The sequence below is a fragment of the Salmo trutta genome, chromosome 10, assembly GCF_901001165.1.
Source record: "Salmo trutta chromosome 10, fSalTru1.1, whole genome shotgun sequence".
Taxonomy (NCBI): domain Eukaryota; kingdom Metazoa; phylum Chordata; class Actinopteri; order Salmoniformes; family Salmonidae; genus Salmo; species Salmo trutta.
Window position 1 is genome coordinate 19,036,785 of NC_042966.1, and position 12,333 is coordinate 19,049,117.

At 40.0% G+C, this 12,333-nt stretch overlaps 1 protein-coding gene across 4 annotated transcripts in view; it reads left to right on the top strand.

The window, feature by feature from the left end:
* The first annotated feature begins 827 nt into the window (after positions 1-827).
* myocd (myocardin) overlaps positions 828-12,333 on the top strand; it is a 133,815-nt gene continuing 122,309 nt past the window's right edge. For 3 of the 4 annotated variants that reach the window (XM_029764756.1, XM_029764757.1, XM_029764759.1), the window contains exons 1-2: positions 828-987; positions 9,888-10,298. The gene's annotated coding sequence lies outside the window, so the exon portion shown is untranslated. The remainder of the gene's footprint in view (positions 988-9,887; positions 10,299-12,333) is intronic. The other variant, XM_029764762.1, reaches the window with a different exon arrangement.

Genomic DNA, 12,333 nt, shown 5'->3' on the forward strand with positions numbered 1-12,333 from the left:
TTAGCTAATTTCAGGGGGTAGGACATGTTGTAGTCTAAGCCTATCCTTGTGGTATTTATGCCTAAATAATGATTCAACCAGATATAGATTTGGAGATGATCTTCATGTGTAATGTAGCCTTACTAAATAGGACTATGTATAGGTCTATACCTTTTCATGTCATTATGGAAGTGTATTCTTTATTTTTGACTTGCCCCATACCCAAAAAAAGTGAAATGTAAAGAATTGGCCAAATAATATATTTCCATACAAATCTATGTATTACAAAAACATTTAGAAATATATGTCACGTATTAAAATATATTTCAAATGGAATAAAAATACATTATAGACCCTATGCCTACCTCACATGCAATGTCTTGACAAAATGATTTAGGTGATGCATACTGTATGTAGCACCTGTAGTCCACATCTATTTAAGTAATTGGTTTGATTTCACATTGGTATTTCTAATTCTCAAATCACGTCACTTTCTTCTTTGCATTCCATCACATATTGGTCATCCTAATGTTAAAAGAGAAGACGTCACTCCCCAAGCCTACATACCAAACAGAGTAATGACGTCTCTATTTCTCACGATTGCCCTGCTGGCTGCCGCCACTGTCCTATTTTCAACGCTGTCTGAAGATTGAGTGACTCTGACATTTGGCACGGCTTTTGCCGTGACAGTCGAGCGCCGCTTAGTTGAACTGTCCGTGCTATCTGGGATCCTTGGGACGTTCATACCCCCCCATTGAAGTTGACATTTAAAATGGTTAAGGTAAGGGTTAAGGTTAGGTAAGGGTTAAGGTTATGTTTAGGGTAAGGGTTAAGGTTCTAGGGTAGGGACGTCCCAGGGATTCAGAATAGCACTCCGTTGAACAGCTTCGAAACATCTTCATGGACTTTTGAATTAAGTGCAAATGGCAGTCTCGCTTAGTCGCTTCACTCCCGACAGCTCCAGTAAAATGCAACAAAGAGGTACCCCTTACCATCCGGTTCCCACAGGTATTTCTTTGTTTTTATACAAAAGTTACTCTCTATAATAAATATGGAATGCGTAATGAAACAAACGTCTATCTGTGCGCGTGATGAGCAGTGTTTTGGGAGTGAATTATCAGTGAAATGGGATCTCAGCTAAGGAATTCGGTTATTAGTGTAACGTTTTATTTCACTTTTAGAATATTAAATATGACAGTAAAAGCGTGCGCAATTCTGACGTCTCACATCAATTTAGAAATACAGCAAATCATAAGCGCAGGACTATTCGATGTTTATGTTAGTGTGTCTGACCCATAGAGAGGGGAGAGTGGGGTATGATGACACTTACTCTTTTTTTATTTTACTTTCAGCATCATTAGGTTAAGGGAAATGTGGTATTCTTTCTAACAAAGATATGTACATATATTTCAGGATGTTATGTATCCCTGGAAATAATCAGAAGTCATGTAAACATAACAGTTTTGAAAACGTTGTCCAAAAAAAGTGGTCTCTTGGCACCATTTACGGGGTAATTTGAGTTAAGGGACAGGGTAAATTGAGCCACCTTGGGGTGGATGACGGTGTTCTGTGATGGTGCTGGTAGGTCAAAGTTTAATTCATGGAATGGGGGTGTGGTATACTGGACAAGTAACTGCCAAAATAACGGAAACACTTGAGTAATTGAGGGATATAACGTATATAGAAAGCAGGTGCTTCCACACAGGTGTGGTTCCTGAGTTAATTAAGCATTTAACATTCCATCATGCTTAGGGTCATGTATAAAAATGCCCAGTTGTGCATTATTTTGGCTACCATGGCTAGAAGAAGAGATCTCAGTGACTTTGAAAGAGGGGACTCAAAAGAGCTAGGGGGTTCAAAGTGTGTGTGTGTGTGTGTGTGTGTGTGTGTGTGTGTGAGTCAGTCACCAGATATCAACCCAATTAAACACTTAATGGAAAATTCTGGAGTGGTGCCTTACCCTTCCATTTCTTGACCAGTTGTTTGGGACAGGGATGTTGTTTCGATGTGCCAATTCATGGCAGGTTCTCTGCATTTGAGGCTACTGTTCTGTGAGATGTTCTGTAAACTGTTCCGTTAGATTTTTGATATGTTTAGCAAGCTCAGACTCCATGTCACCAGATGAGACCTTGTGTGCCTCTGCTACTCTATCATCGCCTCTCTTTCGCACAGGTACATGTTCATTTTCTTTTTTGTTAATGTACCTCTTCAGTGTCATTCAGTCTTTGTTCATCCCTTGCTGCTGCTCAAATGGACTTCTTCCCTTCTCTCCCTTCCTTGGCTGGAAGAACCTCAAAGGGGTCTAGACCCCTGCTTGTTTTGTTTGTATACACGGGGCATGATGATGTCTGCCCTGTAACAATAAAAATGCACTATCTTGAGTTAGGGCTGGGCGGCATACCATATTTACCTATATACCGGTATTGATGCACCGGTTTGGGTTTTTAATTTACCATCTATAACGGTATTTGAATGTTTGGTTTGTTAACTGTGATATGCTGTGTGTAATGTCCATGTTTAAAGTTTACACCGCTACTTGAGTCATCCCTCTCTGCTCTCTCTCTCGCTCCATGCCGCTTTCCACACAGACCTAGCCCTGCCACCTGTCACTCAAGGAGCACATTTGTTGTTGGTTGACCACTAGACAATGCTTTCAGTCTGCATGGGCAATTCAGCACATGCAACAATGTTGATGACAACGATGTTTCCACTTTGATTCTTAATATAAGTCCACAAGTGGTGTATAACTGCACTATTCGTTTTTTCTTACATTGCAAACAGCTGGTTTGTCTTTTCTTATCAAGTTTTAGTTACATCGCGTTAGCTGCTAATGCTAATCACTAGTTAGCTGGCTAGCAAGCTAGCTAATATATGTACTGAGTTAGAGCAAACATAGCTAGCTAAAACAGCCTGATACCAGTGCTGGTGTAGGCCTAAATCAGCATGTTGTTAGTGCAACAGTATCTTCTAAACCAAAGAGGAATAGGCGAAGCATGAATATGTTGGCTACATGAAGAAACATTTAATGTAGCCAAAGATTATAGGTCCCCTAGGAAACACTGAACATCACTTCGTTCCTAGCCTGTCACAATAACTCCTCCCTGGCATTTTCATTCATTGTCTTGTCAAACAACAAAGTGTCCACTATAGAATTAGAATAAACATTCTATTTCCATGATTCCAACAATCTCACCCAAGTGTTTTGATCTAAATCGCAAGTCAAATCACAATTGCAACATTTGATTACAAATAAGGCCTAGTTTTTTTGCCCATATTGTGGCAGTGTGGAAATGATCTCAAATGACTGCAGGAAATGCAGAAATTGATGGAAGTGCAGGAAATGCAGACATTGATGTAAGTGCAGGAAATGCAGACATTGATGGAAATGCAGGAAATTATTTTAGGTTGAAGTTGAATTGAACAGTATATAACAGTATAAAAATGGAGAAAAACCCATTGAAATCACTTAGAATGTATGTGTTTCCACTGTAGGGTCACACACTACTTACTCATAAAGCAGATGTAGAACTTTTATTATTCACAACATAAAATACCGTCATACCGTCAAAAATGTGAAAAAATATGATATGATATTTTGACCATATTGCCCAGCCCTTGCTTGAGTTCATATGCATGACATACATTGCAAAAATACTATATTATGCATAAATGGTAAAAATATCAAATATAATTGGTATGGTTGCCATAGAAAACATTTTGACTATATTAGTCCACACAGCTGCAAGGATGCACTTTCATGCTAGGTTTAGAACCTCATATTGAAGACCCCAACTGATATATAAAACAGTGATGGTCGATGCCGTTTAAGATGAGGGAGGACGATTTATAATTTTTTATGGGCATGGCCTTATTTCTATTACAGCATATTGGATGACTGTCATTCATATTCAATTCACGCAGTTCAATGTAACATCAATAGGTTTAGGCTACTACATGATACTTGCATTGTCTCTATACCCATCATGAGGTTTCTACAGCCTAGCCTATGAATGAAAGTTTACAACGTAAGTGCACTTTTTTTTGTCAAGTGGACAGACATTGACACATTTAATACTGCCTTGCACACTCTTTCCTTAATCTAGCTGATCTAGGGTGTAATCATTAGTCCAACAGTTGCAAACGAGAGTTTCTATTAGACAAATTCAGGTTTGTTTATCCCCGTTTCGTTCCGTTTGCTTCCATTTAAGAAATGTTTTTCTACAGAATCGGCAGAATGAATACACCCCTGATCACATGCAAACACAGTTCACGTTCATAGCAGCCACATACAAACAGCATGATCCCTTTGATCATTGTATTCCTTCTCGCATATATGCCCTCTCCTCCTTTCACCTTTTCCCTTTGCTTGTGCACAAGATATCAGCTTTCTCCGACCAAACAAAAAAACTTTTCCATTCCAAACCTTCATATCATAACCGCTAACTGCTGCACACAGCCTACATTGTTGTCACCATATTAACTTCATAGTCAACAATGAGTTAATTAAAACAAAAGCCTACCTTGGCTTGGAAGAGTTCCAGTGTTGGATAGCCAAAGCCAGCTAGCTAACATAGCATCCCTCTCTGTTTGAGCCGGGTGTTTGAGTAGGCTAAACTAGCTAGCTGCATTTGCTAGCTAAGTAAGCGAAAGTGAAAAAAATACAACAAAATCCCTCTATCTGCTTGTCCTTCATTTTTTAAGAAATGAATTTGTTCAAAACTGTTCAACTATTGTCTCTCTCTCTTTGAGTAAACTTCTCACCACACTGTATGCACTGCAGTGCTAGCTATCTGTAGCGTATGCTTTAAGCACTAGATTCATTATGTGATCCTTTGATTGGGTGGACAACATGTCAGTTCATGCTGCAAGGGCTCTGATAGGTTGGAGGACATCCTCCGGAAGTGGTCATAATTACTATGTAAGTCTATGGAAGGGGGTGAGAACCAAGAGCCTCCTAGGTTTTGTGTTGAATTTAATGTACTTAGAGGAGTACGGAAACTAGCTATCCTCCAGCTACACCATAGTGCCACCCTACAGAGTGCTGGTGAAGCTACTGTAGACCTTCATTGCAAAACAGTGTGTTTTAATCAATTATTTGGTGACGTGAATATATTTTAATCAGTTTTATCTAAAAAGGATAACTTTTTGGATGTTTATTTTATTTTATTAAATTCACTGAGGAGAATGGTCCTCCCCTTCCTCCTCTGAGGAGCCTCCACTGGTATAAAACAATCTGAAAACGATCTACTTTGGTTTAAAAGAATCATGAAACCTATAACTGTCATGTCCTGACCCTAGTAAGATGTCATTTTCTATAATAGAGTAGGTCAGGGCGTGACAGGGGGTGTTTTGTCTTTTTCTATGTTTTCTATATCTATGTTTGTGTTCTAGGTTTTCTATTTCTATGTTTTTTTGGGGGGGTTGATCTCCAATTGGAGGCAGCTGGTCCTCGTTGCCTCTGATTGGAGATCAAATTTAAGTAGGGGTTTTTCTTCCTGGGTTTTTGTGGGATGTTTTCCGTTTTGTCAAGTGTACCTGATGGAACTGTTGACTGTTGTTTTGTTGTTTTTGTTTAAGTGTCTTCATTAAAGTCAAGTAATGAGCACTCTACACGCTGCGCCTTGGTCCCCTTTATACGACCCGCATTACAATAACACAATAAATGAATTTGAATTTGTGAAAATAATTTTTGGGGACCTGACTTGCTCACTACTTTTTCCATGTTGTTTCTTCCTTCACAGACTCCATGAAATGAGGACTTATTTTATTTGGTCACATGATTCATTTTCTGTATGGTTTCCTAGAAACAGAAGTGGCTCAACTAACCCTTTGGCTCAATCCTCCCCTAGGGTCTGACCTGTGTTGTTGTAGTGTGAGGTAATAATATTATGGTAGAATATGTCTTTGAAAGTATCCATGGAGAACAGATGATATGAGAGAGTACATTGGATTGTTAGCTGAGTTGACTGTGAAATAACCAGGCACATCATGGCACAGGAGGCTGCTGAGGGGAGGATGGCTCATAATAATCTCTGCAATGGAGCTAATGCAATGGCATCAAACACACGGAAATGTGTTTGATGTATTTGATACGATTCCGCTCCAGTCCTTACCACGAGCCCATCCTCCCCAATTAAGGTGCCACCAACCTCCTGTGCGTTATGGCTATAGTGGACAGTCAACATCATAAAGCACAGTTGGGCTACTACTTCGGTGATATCATGGCGAGCGTGGTTGACCACTAATAGGTCAGAACTATGTTTTTGAATGGCATGTTGTGCTGATAAGAGGTCAGCTCTACACGTGCAGTGTCATCACCAGGTAAGGGGATTGGGTCGGACTGTAGTCAGTAAAATAGAGGACTGAAGTCATGTCCCTTCATATTCAGTATGCAAAGAGATGAGATGGCAGTGTGTGTGGTTTGCATGGTTTATAGTAGTGAGTTATTAAAGTAGGCAAATGGGTGTGAAGGCTTTCATCTCTCCCCTTTAGGCCCTTACTGAAGAGGAAATTGGACATGAAGCTGGTGGATAATCATGTTTCTGATGTGTGTTATGGAACAAGGCTACAGTAGTGAGTTAAATTAAAACAAGTGAATCCGGTTACTGATAATCAAAAGCAGCTGCTCGATTCCCCACATGCAGACCAGGACAGAGCTAGAAGCTAGTGGACACAGAGGTCTAGATGTTTGTTTTGTCTGTATATTTGTTTGCACAAGCCTACTTTATAGTCTGTATATGGTATAGGTATGTTTATGTATAATTGTATACATGTTTGTGTGTCGTACTGCACATTTTTGTTATGTAGGCCTAGTAGGTGTAATCTATTTGTCTGTCAGTGTGTGAATTGCCTATGTTAGATGTTAACGATAATTACAAATGTACACACACGCAGACACACACACTATCCTTCCTCATGGGGACCTAATTAATTTCCATTCAAAATCCTATTTTCCCTAAACCTTAACCTATAACCCTAACCAAAACCCTAAAGCTAACTCCTAACCTTAACCACTAACCCCTTACCCGAACACTAATTGTAACCCTAACCCTAAAACAAACCCTTAAGCTTAAAATAGCCTTTGTCCTTATGGGGATGTGGGAAATGTCCCCATGAGGGCGAATTTTCCTTGTTCCACTATCCTTGTGGGGATCTTTTGGGGATTTTAGGTCCCACAAGGACAGAAGAACCAACACACACACACACACACACACACACACACACACACACACACACACACACACACACACACACACACACACACACACACACACACACACACACACACACACAGTAGATGACTATTTGGGAAATAATTATCAGTTCTGTAGCCATAGAGAACATAATGCAGTTTTCTTTTGTTGACTCATCCATGAAAGTATGTCAGAAATATATAGGATTTCTTGCCTCTCTAGGTTCACAGAGACCAAGGTCAGTGTTTATAGGCATTTCCAACGCCCCCCCCAATCCCCTGTTTATTGACTCTGAATAGACCAAATCAATTAATCTGTAATATAGCTAACAGTCATGTCCTGGATAAACTTTCCTTTCAAAACATTTGGATTCAATTATCATGGGGATATGATATCCAAACAAACTGCTTTTGCCTATTAATAAAGTGATTGCACCATGCAATATGAGCTAACGCTGCGCATTCAGATATTTTCATAGCTTAAGAATTAGTTGACTTACTATTATGGGCAAAACACGATTTAGTTCAATGACACAGTTTTTGTTTGTTTTTGCTTCCTAAGTGTCCTGGTTCAAACTGCCTTCTGGGTATTGTTCTGTAATCAAATACAGATCCAGTTTTGGGATTACATGTTGTCAAAGAAGAGACGCTTAGCTGTCGAAGTAGGCCTTAAAAAGCTGACTAGTTGGAGCTTGTGACAATGATTCCTTGATATGGGGCTGTTATGTATCAAAACATGTTTCAGTCTATAACAACAATGGGCCCTGATCGCAAAATAACTTTCAGAGTAACTTGCTTTAGGACACACTCAGTCCATTCAGTCCCATTCAACAGTAGCTCATGCACATTACTGTAACTTGACAGGAGTTGCCATTGACGACGAGGAAAGGGGGAAACGGTCCAGAGGAGCATTGGCCAGGGTGATAACTGAAGAGGCCCTGTTGTACATTGAGGAAATGAGCGGACATGACAATGTGTTGTGTTTCAGATAAAGCCTGCAGTGGTCCATGGCTTCTATATGTAAACAGAAAGCAGGGTGTAAAGATTGAGGCGGGTCTCTGGCAAGTGGTGGTTCTGTCTTTCTCTGATGACAGCTGGTAACAACCGAGCTGTAGTGGAGAGGTTGGTGTTTGTGTGTGTGTGAATGTTTGTTTGTTGCTCTGTCTGATTTCGACAGTCTCCAGTGGCCCAATCCCCCTCCTGGGGTTTGTGTTTTTGATTTAGTGCCCACAAATTCCTCTCAGTTGAAGTAACAATATTGTTGCGCTTCATGTTTCCCCCTGTGAAATCCAGCGGAGGCCATAGAGAGGCTTGATTTAGGCTGAATATCACTGAGAGGTACTGTAAGCCATTAGGGCCTGGAGTCGTTTTTATATTGGATATATTTGGGAGCGGGAGATGGCTTTGTTAACTTCAATGTTCCCTATCTCTGGCCCAGATAAAAGCAGCTTTGGACGGAGGAGAAGTCACATCACAGAAGTTTTATTAGCAGACAGATCATTTAAATGGAGTGAATGCCATTTCAGTCTTTGGGGCTTAGGCTGAGTGCTTCACTAATGTTTCATAGGGCTCTTTCTTGTCACACACAGTTTATCATCATATTGGAGACATAGCTGACTATTGGGTAGAAACTATTAAACAAGAACCACCCTGCCAGAATGACTCTGACAGTAGCAGTCTATTTTATTCAAACCTGCAGGAGGTCTCTGTTAGTGGAGGATGAGCTAAGATCTGAACAATGCACAGAAGTGTGTTTTAACAGCAATGTGACAGGCACGCAAAGTTATGCACACAGTGAGCTGCTATGAGTAGTAACACACCTTGCATTTTCACTCTACATCCCATCTATGTACTCATTTGTCAATAGGCCTAACTTACCTGGTAGATAACGGTTACATTTATCCATTTAAGTGACCATAGTCACTAGGCAGGGCTTTGGCTGTTACTATTGGTCAGTCAAAAAAGTTGCTATTTTCCTGAGAAAGCCTGTTTTCCCTCTGGTTACCATGCCTCCAATGAAAGAAGCACCGGCCTGTGTTTATCAACCTCTGATAACTGTCTGTCTTTGGCTTCTGTCAGAGACACTGTCATTCATTTAATACCATTTTTCTGAGATCATGTTTTGTCATATGACGTGTAATCGCGTTGTAATCATTGGTTAAATACTATGATAAACACAGAAGTGTGTGTGTATTTAAGTTATGCAGAAGCAGGGCCAAATGTAAAACATCTGTTTTTGACTGGTGATCTGTGCTTAGTTTTAATCTGTATCGTGTGAGGTACTGTCAATTTTATTCAATATCTCACACGCACATACTGGTCCTGCAGTACATACAGCACATCATTTACAACATGATAGAACTGCTCTTTCTCTAGAACATGTAGCACATTTAAAGGGAACTTAGGTATATTATCACCTAAGAAATAGGAGTACTTTTGACAGGTTGGCTGGGTGTAGTTGAATATTTGTGTTTTTATTAGCATGATATAAACTCTCATAGGAGTATTCCCCTTGTCCAGAGTAATAAGTCAATTGCTTAGTATACTTGTTCACTTAGCCTATGTTATGCACATTCACAGTAGCAGGACGGTGCTGTGGCCATAGAAAACAGCTAAATTGTATTACTGAGTGTAGATCAAGACAGGAACTGATACAATGAAACAATTCACTGTCTGTTTCAAAAACCTTCAAATATTTATACTCTCCTTCTCGCAGCAACCACCTCTGAGGTCAACTGAAGTGTGCAAGTCTCTCTTGTAATAAGGAGTTGTGAATGAAACTGCCATTGCTCCGGTCCAGAACAAACCTCGCTGGACACCTCAGGCAGAGGGAGACTTCCCCATGAATGGAGCCCCTGCACTCCATGAGTCTTTGCTAAAACAGAGAGAGAGACCAGAAGACTACAGCCTGAACCAACCCTTTGGCTTTCGAACTCAATTCAACTTCAAATATCTTTACAAATAACAGACTGCAATCATCTGAGAAAGAGAGTGAGGAATAAGCATCAGAGACACTATTGAAGCCAGACTCTGGTCTGACGGTAAGACACACATACACAGTGAGCCTGCCCCTGCTGTCCTCCGATGGAGACCCCGGCTAGAGCGAGACGCTGCTGCAACGTTACAGGTATGTCTTAATTATGTTTTAGGATTATGATCTGTTTATTTCCAGTCATATTACACACTAAAGAAGATTGTCTAGTGTCTGTATTTGTCTTTCATAATTCTCTAGGCAAGTTCAGCAAAGTTATTTGGTATGTAATTAACACTTTTCATATCAACATTTTTAATATTACAGTATTTATAGCAGACGTTTAGTACCTAATATGGACATTGACTTTCATTGAAAAGGTGGTATTTTGATAGGGGAGATAAAACATTGGAAATAAGCTTCAAAAGCCCCCGAAGTGGAGATATAGGCTCCTGCCAAGTTCAGCAACACCTTTACAAACTTTAATAAGTTTGATCTGCTACTGTGCGCAAAATGGTTTAAGTTGTCATTATGGATTGTTGCAGCTGAATCTGGTTAAGACTTTGGCGGGTTTGTGACAAGGCTTAAAGGGATTGAGTTCATGAGAAATAATCCACATTCGGACTGAGATGCTTAAGAGTATTTTACCCTTCCCTTGGTTAATTCCAGGTTTCTTGACCTACACATTGATACCTGCACTAAATATTTGCTACCGGTTTTTCTAAGACATCAAAGGCTTCTACTTGTGCTGTGAGTCTCTTTGTCTATGTGTACTTTTTCTTAGATAGTGGATCAACCACCTCTGGCTGAACTATAGTAAACCCAAGCAGTCACGGCACATATGATCTAATGTCAGGTACATGATATTTTGCTTCATAATGACTTTTGCTGTATTTACATTATTACATTATAGTCATTTAGTAGACGCCGTTATCTGGAGCGACTTACAGGAGCAATTAGGGTTAAGTGCCTTGCTCAATGGCACATTGACCTAGTCGGCTCTCGGATTCGAACCAGCGACCGTTCGGTTACTGGCACAACGCTCTTAACCACTAGGCTACCAGCTTCCCTATTTACAGTTATACCTGTAAATATGTAAATGATACCAATCAAAAATCCTAGATGGATTCATGTGGTTATATTGTGTAAAATCTTCTCTTAGGTTGTCTTTTGGGACTCTAATGCCCAATACTTATGGTATTTAAACTCGACATAAACATCTTACCGATTGATTTAGAATTATTCCGCCATTCATGTCAATGTGGTCCCGTTTCACCTAAGCTGTTTGACACCAGTGCTGATAAGGTACTGTTCAGCATCAGTAAAAATCGTCCACTAAACTACAAAGTGGCAAACACTGATAAGGTCTCTGGAGTAAACCTGATAAAGAGACTGTGGAAATAAATACAGCTTTATTGGCCTTATCGAGATCTAGCCACTGATCATCAAGACCTAGAAAAAGACAGGAAAGGGAGAGGGGCCATAAAGCCAGATATATGGGGCCATCTACAGTAGATTGTGCACCTGGTTTTATAAAGCACATACAGTTGATGTCAGAAGTGTACAGTGCATACACTTAGGTTGGAGTCATTAAAATTCGTTTTTCAACCACTCCACAAATTTCTTGTTAACAAACTATAGTTTTGGCAAGTCAGTTAGGACATCTACTTTGTGCATGACACAAGTAATTTTTCCAACAATTGTTTACAGACAGATTACTTCACTTATAATTCACTGTATCACAATTCCAGTGGGTCAGAAGTTTACATGCACTAAGTTGACTGTGCCTTTAAACAGTTTGGACAATTCCAGAAAAGGGTGTCATGGCTTTAGAAGCTTCTGATAGGCTAATTGACATCATCTGAGTCAATTGGAGGTATATTTGTGGATGTATTTCAAGGCCTACCTTCAAACTCTCTTTGCTTGACATCATGGGAAAATCAAAAGAAATCAGCCAAGACCTCAGAAAAAAAATTGTAGACCTCCACAAGTCTGGTTCATCCTTGAAAGCAATTTCCAAATGCCGGAAGGTACCACGTTCATCTGTACAAACAATAGTACACAAGTATAAACACCAGGGGACCATGCAGCCGTTATACCGCTCAGGAAGGAGATGCGTTCTGTCTCTTAGAGGTGAACGTACTTTGGTGCGAAAAGTGCAAATCAATCCCAGAACAACAGCGAAGGACCT